Source organism: Triturus cristatus, chromosome 12 (genome assembly GCF_964204655.1).
Source record: "Triturus cristatus chromosome 12, aTriCri1.1, whole genome shotgun sequence".
Classification (NCBI taxonomy): domain Eukaryota; kingdom Metazoa; phylum Chordata; class Amphibia; order Caudata; family Salamandridae; genus Triturus; species Triturus cristatus.
In genome coordinates this window covers 586,829,209-586,842,015 of record NC_140595.1, presented here as the reverse complement: position 1 = coordinate 586,842,015, position 12,807 = coordinate 586,829,209, and the positions used below count along the sequence as shown (strand labels likewise).

At 44.5% G+C, this 12,807-nt stretch overlaps 1 long non-coding RNA gene across 1 annotated transcript in view; it reads left to right on the top strand.

Moving 5' to 3' along the window:
* Nucleotides 1-7,608: 7,608 nt before the first annotated feature.
* LOC146776327 (uncharacterized) overlaps nucleotides 7,609-12,807 on the top strand; it is a 124,561-nt gene continuing 119,362 nt past the window's right edge. The window contains exons 1-2 of the long non-coding RNA XR_014972207.1: nucleotides 7,609-7,672; nucleotides 7,850-7,907. This is a non-coding gene — a long non-coding RNA (uncharacterized LOC146776327). The remainder of the gene's footprint in view (nucleotides 7,673-7,849; nucleotides 7,908-12,807) is intronic.

Genomic DNA, 12,807 nt, shown 5'->3' with positions numbered 1-12,807 from the left:
CCACAGACTCAGTCGATTAAAACAGTTGACATAGGCACAGGTACACCTTGGATTTTAAAAAAGCATACCAATTGCAACACAGAGAGAGTTATTTACCTGATTACCTGTCCCTGTTCATTGCGGTATGTAGGCATGACCACACGCAAGATCAAGATATGCATTAATGAACACAAGAGTACTATCAGACGGAATAAACAGGCTACCAAACTCACCAATAATTTCTTGACGCTTAAACACAAACCGGAAGACCTGAGATGGTTGGTCTTGGAACAACCGTTTATTCCCACACATGTGACGGACATTAAAAAATTCTTGTTCGTCAAAGAACAGAAGTGGGTGTTCAAATTACAGAGTGATCAGCAGGGTTTAAATGATGAGATTCCGTGGTCATCTATATAAGCAAGTGGATATATGCACTATGTTCCTTCCTGGGGGGTTTTACTGCCTTCCCTTACAGGACATGGCATTATAGCGCGGAGCTATGTCTAAATTTGCTGTTTTTAATTTGGCCGATTGACATTTGGCAAGAGAACGACACATCAGAAACGTGATAAATAAAGTGTTTCTTTAAAATAAAAAAAAGGGGACCAAGACATTTACAGGGCGTTCCTATGGGTGTTTTGGTTTTCATCACAATCCGTTATAACCTGATATACTTGCATAGAGTTTCCAAATAATCTCTATACATAATTTTCTCTATATATCTTTACACATGCTCTAGCGTTTGGTTTATATTATGATTGCCATAGCAGAGTTGTAGTTTCCAGTTGGAGACGGATGTTCCCTTCGTCCCACCCCGTTAGGTCGAATAGAACTACTTCTTTCAATTGGAACTACCATTCTCAGCAACGTTTAGACTAACGACATAGCATGCGGCGTTTTGACCATTGGAGCGCTCCGTAGTTGCCAACACGGAAGTACGCTCTTGCACAAAGTTGATTTAATGACGCTCAACCTGCCCGCCCGGTACCTCCTCTTCCAGCTCAGTCGTTAGAGCGGGGTACCGACGGAGAAGTAGGTTACTCTACGGCCTTTTTATCATCCACGAAATTGCAGTATTCATTTCTTGCGGCGTCAGAGAATTATTACAAGTTCCCACGCACGCAACTGAGATAAGGACTTTTGTGTCGATTTTGCATTAAGCCAGTACTTTTCTCAAGCAGAGTACTGCTTTGGCTCTACTTTATTTTAATAGTCCACTGGGTTAATACGGGCTTTAGAGGACACACATGTATGCAAGGGGTCTTTTGAACTTCGTAACAAATGACTTCATAACGTTTATAGTGTATTAGGGAAAACGAAGACAGGGTCATATCTATCCAGGCCAGTAACGTTATACACATGAGCCTAATCAAGTGGTGAGACCATTGATTCTTAGACACCTACTCTGCCATGTTTTATACTGTTTAGAAGTGCACCATTTCGGAATGGATTGCAAGTTCCGTTATCCCTAACAGATGTACTTTGGTCTTGGCCATAGGGGTAATATAGTTTTTGTAATTTCCATTTCCTTAGAGCGGTGCCTCATTTCCTGAGCGGATGCCAGGTGAGGCGAGGTGCGTACCCGCAGCAAGCCGGGTAAGGGCATTTGTCGAGTGTCAAATTGACTATCGCCATGTAACACATCAATGAGTGGTAGATACAACTTTAGTATCACATTGTAAACTTTATACACTATGGTTCTGTGATCAACACTGATGTTTCACAAGCTTAAGTTTAGATTTATTACTATTGTTTTTGCTTGATTTTGTCTAGGTCCCTTTTACAAGCCACTGTCTGTTACAGTCCCATCGGGATACACAGGACTAACCAGGTTGTATTGGGTACCAACCTAGTAATTGTTTGATTTTATACACTTTTGCAGTAGCTTCAATATGGTCCTGATGAGAGCTAGGATTTCTATGTCCACAAGCCGAAACATGTAGACCAAAAAATCTGACAGTTATTTGTGTAAGCTGTCTATGCACTGGTTTTAAAGTGGCACCAAGGCAGCGCCAGAATAAAATTATTAGTGCCTTGTTAGCCAATTTTAATAGCACTTTTCATTTACCACTTTCTGCACTGCAACCATCACCTTACCTATACCTTTACAGAGACTTTAAGGATACTCATACTCACACCTGGGACAACTGTGTAACCACCACAATCACCACAGTGGTTGGTACTCATGGCTCTGTCCATGGTTCCCAGATGATGATACAAGCCACCTTTGGTGGGTGATGGGAACTTAACCTCTTTTGGAAGTATCTTCCTCTGAGGTGATACACATTTACTTTGGTTTTCTTCACTTTTCCTGTTGCATCAGTGTTTGGAGTCACATTGAATAATAGACCTACAGTATTTATGTATATTATATGTTGATTTGGGGATTTTATACTGTTGATGGTCCCCAAACATATCCCTTGGACCCTCCTTCGTTTGAAAGAGTTTTGTGTTGAGTTATAGTGCAGCCACGGCTGCGGGTCCGTTTTTGAACACTCTCCACATTGAGGAGAGTCTCACTTTTACCGTTTTCCTTGGTCCTTGGGATGGTGTATAATCATGGCAGAGTTCACTGGTCTATCCTTCAACGAAGACGTGCTACAATCCATACTGAGCACTAATCCTAGTATTTTAGACACTTTATCCACAGTCACGAACAACACACAGGATGACTGGCAGTCCCTGCTTAGACTCAAAAATTCTCATTCTCGCACCTTTATACATGGTGCGATAATGACGGAGTACCTTAGAAGCAACAGTGCTCCCATGGGCTTAATAGTGACGAATGCTCCTAGACGTTTCCTCTCGGACAAAGCGTTCTTCAAAGATTGGTCACTAATAGCGTGGCGTTGCACACGCGATTGGTTGATCTTAATCATTAACACAGCGAAAAGGGTGGCAGATGCTATACTTATAGAAATACAAACATTGGAAGGTCTGATCAAGACCACCATATCTAGCACTGTATTTAAAAGGAACATGGTGGAGACAAATAAATCCAATAAAGATCATAAAGAGACGATTCTATTGACCAAAATTGAGAAGTTTAAAAAAGACCTAGCACGCTTCTCATTGGAGAAGGTCTACCCCTACACCAGTGAGCAGTATGTTCCACCGGAGTTTAATAGGAAAGGCTCTAACTACTCTTCGTCTGGATAAGACACCTACTCCAGTGACTCAGAGACCCAGAGTAATATGCAACCACCTAGGAGAGCCAATGGACAACAATTCTGACCCAACCAAAGACGAGGTACATCGAACCCTTACCAACAAGGAGGCCCGTGGTGGGCCCCTGCTCCATGGGGTTATCAACTTCCCCCCTACACCCAGCCGATGCCTCCCTTTGCACCCCAGCCTCCTTTCTTTGGTCAGCCGCCTTTTTTAGGAGCAGGCCGTGGACGCAACAGAGGCAGAAGGAGAGGGCAGCCGCAGGTACACTGGCAGACAGATCAACAACTACCCAACACCCGCAGCAGGAAAGGGCAACAACAACCAGGGACGAGCTCCGACACAATGAGTTAGTTGTAAATTTGAGCACAGGAGCTCTTACATCTAATGAGCAAATGGTCCTCAACAAAGGTTTAGGTTTTGTCCCAACTAATGTTGGAGACTTATACCAACTACGATGTGAAATGGCAAATATTTTCAGAAAAATACGCCTACATTTCCCTTTTAAAAATAAAGAATTGACAGCCTCTCCTGAAGATGATTCTGATAAGAACACGGGTCTTAAAACACCGTCTACTTTTAATCCTCCAGTCCACCTGATACCTGATCGAGTAAAAGTGTTTGAGCAAGCAGTGATCCATGACATCACTACAATCAGTACCAAAAAAGACAAAATTTACCAAAATGTATCCCAGAGTGAAAAACAAGCTCTAAAGGTTCTATCTAATGATGAGACCATAACAATCAAACCCGCCGATAAAGGCGGAGCAATCGTCATTCTGGATACCGAGGCTTACCGCACTGAGTGCCTGAGACAACTTAATTATCTTACAGCATACAAACCACTCATTGAAGATCCGACTCCCAGACTAACTAGAGAGATACAAATTCTTGTAGATGATGCAAAAGCTGCAGGCTGGAATACAGAGCAAGAATCAGACTTTCTAACAACCAAACATCCTGTGATGCCATATTTTTATGTCCTCCCGAAAATACATAAAAGTCAAAGGCCACCTCCGGGACGACCTATTATATCAGGCATAGGTTCTTTGTTGGAACCTCTATCCACCTTTGTGGATTTCTTTCTTAGACCACTAGTAAAAGAAATGCCCAGCTATCTGCAAGACACCAAGGATGTCCTCAGATTACTTCCAGATACTAGCTATGATACAGAGACAGACCTTCTGGTTAGCTTTGATGTGGAATCTTTATACACTTGTATTCCACAAGTGGAAACTTTAGAAGCCGTTGAGAGTCTTCTAGATGCTAGAGAGTTGGACACGATAACACCGGTCCATTTTATAATGGAATGTGCCAGGTTGGCCATGATGGAGAACTTTTTTAAGTTTGAGGAAACAATATATTTACAAATCTCGGGTACATCGATGGGCAGCATTTTTGCGCCCAGTCTGGCCAACCTGTATGTTCATCTTTTCGAGCAGAACAATGTACTCACTTATTCTAATCCTTTCAGAGACCAGATTCAAATTTGGAAGAGATACATTGACGACATTCTGGTCGACTGGCAGGGGCCTGTTGCTTCTCTGCTGGATTTTCATGCATGGTTGAATACCAAGAACAAATTCCTGCGTTTCACAGTTGTCTATGATAAAAACCGACTTCCTTTCTTGGACACTGTGATATGCCCCAACCAGGGCAGACTTGGCAGTGAACTGTACAGGAAACCTCAATCAAAGAACTCCCTCCTCAGTTTCAATAGTCATCATCCTAAATCTCTTCGGGAGAACTTACCCGTTGGACAGTTCCTGCGTATTCGCAGAAACTGTTCCGACGTGATTACCTTTAACCATCATGCAGAGGATCTGTCTAATCAATTGAGAGATAGACAATATCCGAAACGTTTGGTAAGACAGGCTTGGAAAAGAGCCTCTAATAACAACCGGGGAGCTCTCTTAGAACCCCCTGTGCCAAAGCCTCCCTTGTCCAGAATGACTTTTGTAAATACGTTCAGCACGTGGTCCAACCAAATACAAAAAACTGTGCGCAAACACTGGCGGATTTTGAACGTAGGAAATGTGGATATTCCACCACCTCTATTCTCTTTCAAAAGAGGAACAAACCTCCGAGACAGTCTAATACATACCAGACCTAGAACAAAATCTGTCACCATAACGAATACTTTATGGGATTTACCGCCGGTACAATTTTCCATGCGGCCAGTGCTCAGCATGTCCACAGACTCAGTCGATTAAAACAGTTGACATAGGCACAGGTACACCTTGGAATTTAAAAAAGTATACCAATTGCAACACAGAGAGAGTTATTTACCTGATTACCTGTCCCTGTTCATTGCGGTATGTAGGCATGACTACACGCAAGATCAAGATATGCATTAATGAACACAAGACGGTATAAACAGGCTACCAAACTCACCAATAATTTCTTGACGCTTAAACACAAACCGGAAGACCTGAGATGGTTGGTCTTGGAACAAGCTTTTATTCCCACACATGTGACGGACATTAAAAAATTCTTGTTCGTCAAAGAACAGAAGTGGGTGTTCAAATTACAGAGTGATCAGCATGGTTTAAATGATGAGATTCCGTGGTCATCTATATAAGCAAGTGGATATATGCACTATGTTCCTTCCTGGGGGGTTTTACTGCCTTCCCTTACAGGACATGGCATTATAGCGCGGAGCTATGTCTAAATTTGCTGTTTTTAATTTGGCCGATTGACATTTGGCAAGAGAACGACACATCAGAAACGTGATAAATAAAGTGTTTCTTTAAAATAAAAAAAAGGGGACCAAGACATTTACAGGGCGTTCCTATGGGTGTTTTGGTTTTCATCACAATCCGTTATAACCTGATATACTTGCATAGAGTTTCCAAATAATCTCTATACATAATTTTCTCTATATATCTTTACACATGCTCTAGCGTTTGGTTTATATTATGATTGCCATAGCAGAGTTGTAGTTTCCAGTTGGAGACGGATGTTCCCTTCGTCCCACCCCGTTAGGTCGAATAGAACTACTTCTTTCAATTGGAACTACCATTCTCAGCAACGTTTAGACTAACGACATAGCATGCGGCGTTTTGACCATTGGAGCGCTCCGTAGTTGCCAACACGGAAGTACGCTCTTGCACAAAGTTGATTTAATGACGCTCAACCTGCCTGCCCGGTACCTCCCCTTCCAGCTCAGTCGTTAGAGCGGGGTACCGACAGAGAGATAGGTTACTCTACGGCCTTTTTATCATCCACGAAATTGCAGTATTCATTTCTTGCGGCGTCAGAGAATTATTACAAGTTCCCACGCACGCAACTGAGATAAGGACTTTTGTGTCGATTTTGCATTAAGCCAGTACTTTTCTCGAGCAGAGTACTGCTTTGGCTCTACTTTATTTTAATAGTCCACTGGGTTAATACGGGCTTTAGAGGACACACATGTATGCAAGGGGTCTTTTGAACTTCGTAACAAATGACTTCATAACGTTTATAGTGTATTAGGGAAAACGAAGACAGGGTCATATCTATCCAGGCCAGTAACGTTATACACATGAGCCTAATCAAGTGGTGAGACCATTGATTCTTAGACACCTACTCTGCCAATGTTTTTATACTGTTTAGAAGTTCACCATTTCGGAATGGATGGCAAGTTCCGTTATCCCTAACAGATGTAGGGGCATATGCATCAACATTAGCATTTGCGATTCCTTATTAGCGAAAAATAAGGATTCGCTAATAAGGAATAGCAAAAGGCTATGCATGTAGGAATCGCTATTCAAATAGCGATTCCTTAACTTTCCTTAATTGCTACTAGCAAATAGCGAGTAGCAATTAAGGAATGCCGTCCCAATCATTCCTATGGGCCTCCAGGCCCATAGGAATGAATCGGAGATTGCATGAGCAAATAGCGAGTACCAGTAGGTTCTCGCTAATTGCTCATGCAATTTCAAGGGTGCAAGGGTGTCAAAATGACACCCTATAGCACCCCTGAAAATGATATGTGCACATATGTTGCACACACACATGCTCTAAGGGCATGTGTGTGCGCAACATGAAACTTTGAAAAATGCACAAAAGTGCATTTTTCAAAGTTTTTGCAAATTACCATGCAGTTCATCTTCATGGTAATTTGCTCCCCCTATTAGCGAAATCGCTAATTTTTTAACTTTGATGCATTGCATTTAAGGAATCTCACTTTGGGATTCCTTAAATGCAATCCCTATTTAAGGAATCGGTATTTAAGGAATCCCTATTTAAGGAATCGGTATTTAAGGAATCCCTATTTAAAGAATCGCTATTTAAGGATTCCTTAAATAGCGATTTCTGCTTTTGGGTTGATGCATTGGGATTGGGTATTTTTAACTTAATACCGGGAGCTATTAGCGAATCGGTATTTTACCGACTGGATTTTGGGTTGATGCATGAGGCTGGTAGTTTGGTCTTGGCCATAGGGGTAATATTGTTTTTGTAATTTCCATTTCCTTAGAGCGGTGCCTCATTTCCTGAGCGGATGCCAGGTGAGGCGAGGTGCGTACCTGCAGCAAGCCGGGTAAGTGCATTTGTCGAGTGTCAAATTGACTATCGCCATGTAACACATCAATGAGTGGTAGATACAACTTTAGTATCACATTGTAAACTTTATACACTATGGTTCTGTGATCAACACTGATGTTTCACAAGCTTAAGTTTAGATTTATTACCATTGTTTTTGCTTGATTTTGTCTAGGTCCCTTTTACAAGCCACTGTCTGTAACAGTCCCATCGGGATACACAGGACTAACCAGGTTGTATTGGGTACCAACCTAGTAATTGTTTGATTTTATACACTTTTTGCAGTAGCATCAATATGGTCCTGATGAGAGCTAGGATTTCTATGTCCACAAGCCGAAACATGTAGACCAAAAAATCTGACAGTTATTTGTGTAAGCTGTCTATGCACTGGTTTTAAAGTGGCACCAAGGCAGCGCCAGAATAAAATTATTAGTGCCTTGTTAGCCATTTTTAATAGCACTTTTCATTTATCACTTTCTGCACTGCAACCATCACCTTACCTATACCTTTACAGAGACTGTAAGGATACTCATACTCACACCTGGGACAACTGTGTAACCACCACAATCACCACAGTGGTTGGTACTCATGGCTCTGTCTATGGTTCCCAGATGATGATACATGCCACCTTTGGTGGGTGATGGGAACTTAACCTCTTTTGGAAGTATCTTCCTCTGAGGTGATACACATTTACTTTGGTTTTCTTCACTTTTCCTGTTGCATCAGTGTTTGGAGTTCTGACTAGGCCAGAATCTCCTTCATTACCCAAGGTTAACCCCACTACTCCCTTAGCCTGAGGACCAACACTGCCAACTGTACTAGGGGGTGCAGGTGCCTTAGGGGCTGCAGTGTTGGGGGCTCCAGTTTTCTTACAATCACTGGTCCAGTGAGAGGTGTTTTTACAGACATTACACCATGGCTTTTTCTGACCTTCTTTCTTCTTCTTGGAAGTTTGGGACCCACCCTCATTATTCTGTTGGGGGCCTGGTGAAGACTTCTGGTCTTTGGGTTTCTGTTCCCCACCCTTTTGGTCTGCCTTCTTCTGGTCACCACCCTGGTTCTGGTTCTTTTGCTTAACCCTGGTTCTAACCCATTTGTCTGCCTTCTTTCCCAATTCTTGGGGAGAGGTCAGATCTGAGTCAATCAGGTGTTGATGCAACTGCTGGTTCTGACAATTATTTAAGATTTGCTCTCTCATAATTAGATTATACAATCCTGTGTAATCTACAACCTTACTTCCCAGCAACCAGCCCTCCAGAGCCTTAGTGGCACACTCAACAAATTCAGACCAGTCGTGCGTCTGTGTCTTCTGGGTGTCTCTTCAGTGGTTAAGCCTAACCCATCAATCAGAACATTCTTCAGGACCAGGTAATTTCTAGCATCCTCATCACTAACTGTGAGGAGCTTGTCTCTGCCTCTACCTTCAAAGGAGAGCCACACAATTGCTGCCCACTGCTCCTGAGGGACCTGCTGTACTCTGCAGGCCCTCTCAAGGGCAGTTATCCACTTGTGGATGTCATCCCCAGTTTTGTAGGGGGGCACAATCTTACTCAGGTTTCTATGATCATAGGACCTGTCTTTATCCTTAGGGATATTGCTGTCACCAGTGGAATCTAATCCACTCTCTCTAGACTGTCTTGCTCTAGCAAGTTTCTCCTTAGCTAAGGCAACTTCTAGTTCTTGCCTTTGAATTCTAAGTTCAGCCTCTCTCATCTTGGCTTCATGCTCTCTTCTCTGAGGGGAAGTCATCCTCCTCTGAGCAGGGGCATGTGGGCCTTTAGAGCCAGCGGAATGGTCAGACCCACTCGAACTGGATCTTCTAACCCTCTGTCTCTGGTTAAGCCTGCTTGGGGGTCTGTAGGGAGGTATCCCATTTCCAGTCCCATGTAAGCTTAAGTTAGCCTGGCTAAGTCTCCTGACTGGCACCTGGCTATGTCTATCATCTGAATCTGCCTCCTCCTCATCTGCATCATCTCCCTCTGGAGTGATAGGGGCATTAGTGTTATCATCTTCAGATGGGTGACCTCCATCTCCAGACCCTGTAGGGACTGAGTCAGGGGGACTTAGAGTATCAGAGTGATCTAATAGCTCTAGGAGTTGGGCTATAGTAGGGGTTTGACCCTGCTTAAGACCTCTGGTGTTACACAGCTGTCTTAACTCCTGATGGTTTAACATAGAATATTTGGATGGTGCCTTTTGAGGGTCACTCTCAACAACTGGGAGCCCAGTGGCTCCTGCTGCTCCAGCCATTCTCTTAGTGAGGTGGATGTGTTGCAATCCACCTACACTGGTGTTTTCCTACTGTACCTTTTCTAGTTAGTGGTAGTCAGGGTGTGCTACTCCCTTTGCTCTACAACAACTAACTTCAGTAGAACTTATGTATACTAGTCTTGTTTTTATATGTACCTAAAGGTACCTGTGTGATCTTTCAAATGATATTTTCAAAGATTACAATTGGTAAAACACAGCAAGCTCAAATCCCAACCCAGCCAGCTGTTTTACCATATGTAACCTCCTTGAATACCAAATGAAAGGACACCACACAGATATATATTCAAAATATATATGTATTTATTTACTTAAAAGTATCCCCTATACTCTTTATGAGCACAGAAGCACATTCGTTAAAACAAGGCAGTGTTTAAATATACAAAAGTTGCACAATTATGGATGGGCCAGGTGTCCAGCTAAACCATATACTAAAATAGTGGTATAAGAACCACAAATAGAAAGGAAGGAAGGCCTAGGGCCTTGGGAATCGCTGGGACGACAAGGAGCTAACTGTAGCTAGTGACCAGGAGGCCCACAGGATGCGTGTGCAGTGTGAAAAGTTACACGCGTGCACCTATTGATTTCAATGGGTGCGTAAAAGTCACAAAGTTAAAGAAAAAGGAGTCTTCCGGATGGACCAGAACCTAACAACTTGAAACCTAGACACTAGAGATGTTTCTCTACCCAGGAGCACCGGAGTGCCAGCGTTACCTCACCCACAGGAAGCGGGTGCATAGGGGTCAAAGTGCGTCGGGTTTCGTTGTGCCGGTCTATGGAGCCTGAGGATGAAGATGCTGCAGGCGGCCAGGCAGGAAGAGTTCGGGTGGATCCAAGGGTGGATCTGAAGAGTAGACGACCTGCAAGCAGAGGGGACAGTGTTCAAAGTCACTAGCCAGTGACCGGCGTGGAACCAGGAAGGAACCAGGCGATGTCGGGTGCCAACAGGTGAAGAAGGGAAGCTTGTCTCCGCAGCCACGTGGAGGTGAAGGGATCGACGAAGACCAGGAGTCACTCACGAGCTGTCCCATGAAGGCTCTAGCTGATGGCGGTGTCAGCTTCTTGATCGGAGCAAACAGGCCTTGGCTAATGCAAGCCACGCAAGAATCGATGCAAGCTTGGTGCTCTAACCAGCAAGGTCAGAGGGGCTGCTCCTTTTCACAGGAGCAAGGGCCAGTCTGGGGCAACCAGACCAGCGGTGTTGTTCATAGATTTCATCGCCAAGATGGCCACTAGCCAACGGGCCAGTAACCGGGATGACGCGTCGAATGGCAAAAAGCAAAAGGGCCCCACGCAGATCTCGTGGATGCTGAAGGGCTGATCTTTGGTGTAAATGCTGCTCGGTGTTGGGGCTTCTCAGGGCCCAAAGCACAGCATTGAGGATGCCTCAGGTGCTGCGCAGTCAGCCTGTCGTGGACGTTTCAAGATGGCCGGTCCCACGTCTCTCGGTGCCTCCACGGGTCTCTTCTTTGCAGGGACTGTGGATCTGGCTCAGAGATGTCTGGGAGTCTGGGTCTTGTCAGGCTCTGGGCACGGTCTCCGGCGGGAGGCGGCGGCAAAGCAGTCGTTGAGTTGCTGGATGGTGCCTGTATTCACAGGGTGGTCACTCCTTGGCCACAAGGGAGATTCTCTTCAGTCTTCTGTGCAGCAGAACGTCGAAGTCCAGTAGTTCTTCTTATTTAAGTCGAGTTTCAGGATGATCTGAAGTCTTGGGACACAGCTCCTACTCTTATTCTAAATCTAGGGGCCGGATTACCTGCTAGGTCCCTCCTCTGGGTGGGACCAGGAAGGGGGGTGGTTACACCCCCTTTCCTTTGTCCAGTCTCGCGCCAGGACTGGGGCTGGAGAGCCCCAGCTCCGGTTTGAACTGGCATATGCACAGGGACACCTTGTGTGCCCCAGGCAGGTCTCAATCTATTCAGCACTCCCTAACCCACTACACAGAATCCTGTCTGGGGTGGTGCAAGCACCTCCCCTGACAGGAAACCCTTTGTCCACACCTCCCAAGCTGGAAGGACTCCCAGCAGCAGGAGGGCAGACTTGTGTCTGTGGTGGCAGCATCCATTTTGTGATGCTGAGGCTCTGTTTAACTTTACCCGGGTTCCAGGCTAGGTACATGTCGTGTCCCTCTAGAAGGGTGGAATGCTACCCCCGTCGCCAGAACTGGCGAGGGGGTAGTATTCCAAATCGTATGACACCTTACTCAACATGTTTTGATAAAGCCAAACCAAAGTTAGCATTTGACCGCGAGGTACATAATGCACTTAAGAGTATATGGTATGGCAATATCATGAAACAGCTAAAGGACGTTGTTCTGAAAGCTTCAGACAGGCTCAGCTCATGCCAGAGCACCATCTCACATGAAACCAAGCACTCTGCCTCCAGGATTGTTAAGGCCTGCCATAGGAGTGACTGATAGGTTACCATGTGTCCATATATGTTAGATATAGATATACTATATCTAAGTAAGAGGTGATTACACCAACTTACCCCAGCTGAGTGATCAGCCAGTTGTGTCAAATATTGAGGCCAGGCCAGGGGTGGCACAATACATGCTGCAGCCCCTGGTAGGCCTTGGATACACCTATGCCCTGGGTACCTGGGGTACACTGTTACAGGGTCCAATAAGGTGAACCAGTTCCAATTGGTAATGCACCTAGTGTGCATTGGCATTAATTTAGGGAGAGAGCAGCAGGGCTGTGGGTCTGATTAGCAGGCCCACAGCCACACTAAGTCATAAAACCAGTGAAGCAAAAGCAAAACTTTGGGGTGACCATAGGATAGCAGACCCTACTCTCCTACACAGATGATGGTCTCAAACTCTGTTGGTAATGAGGCACAGTTGTGGAATTTAATAAAATATCT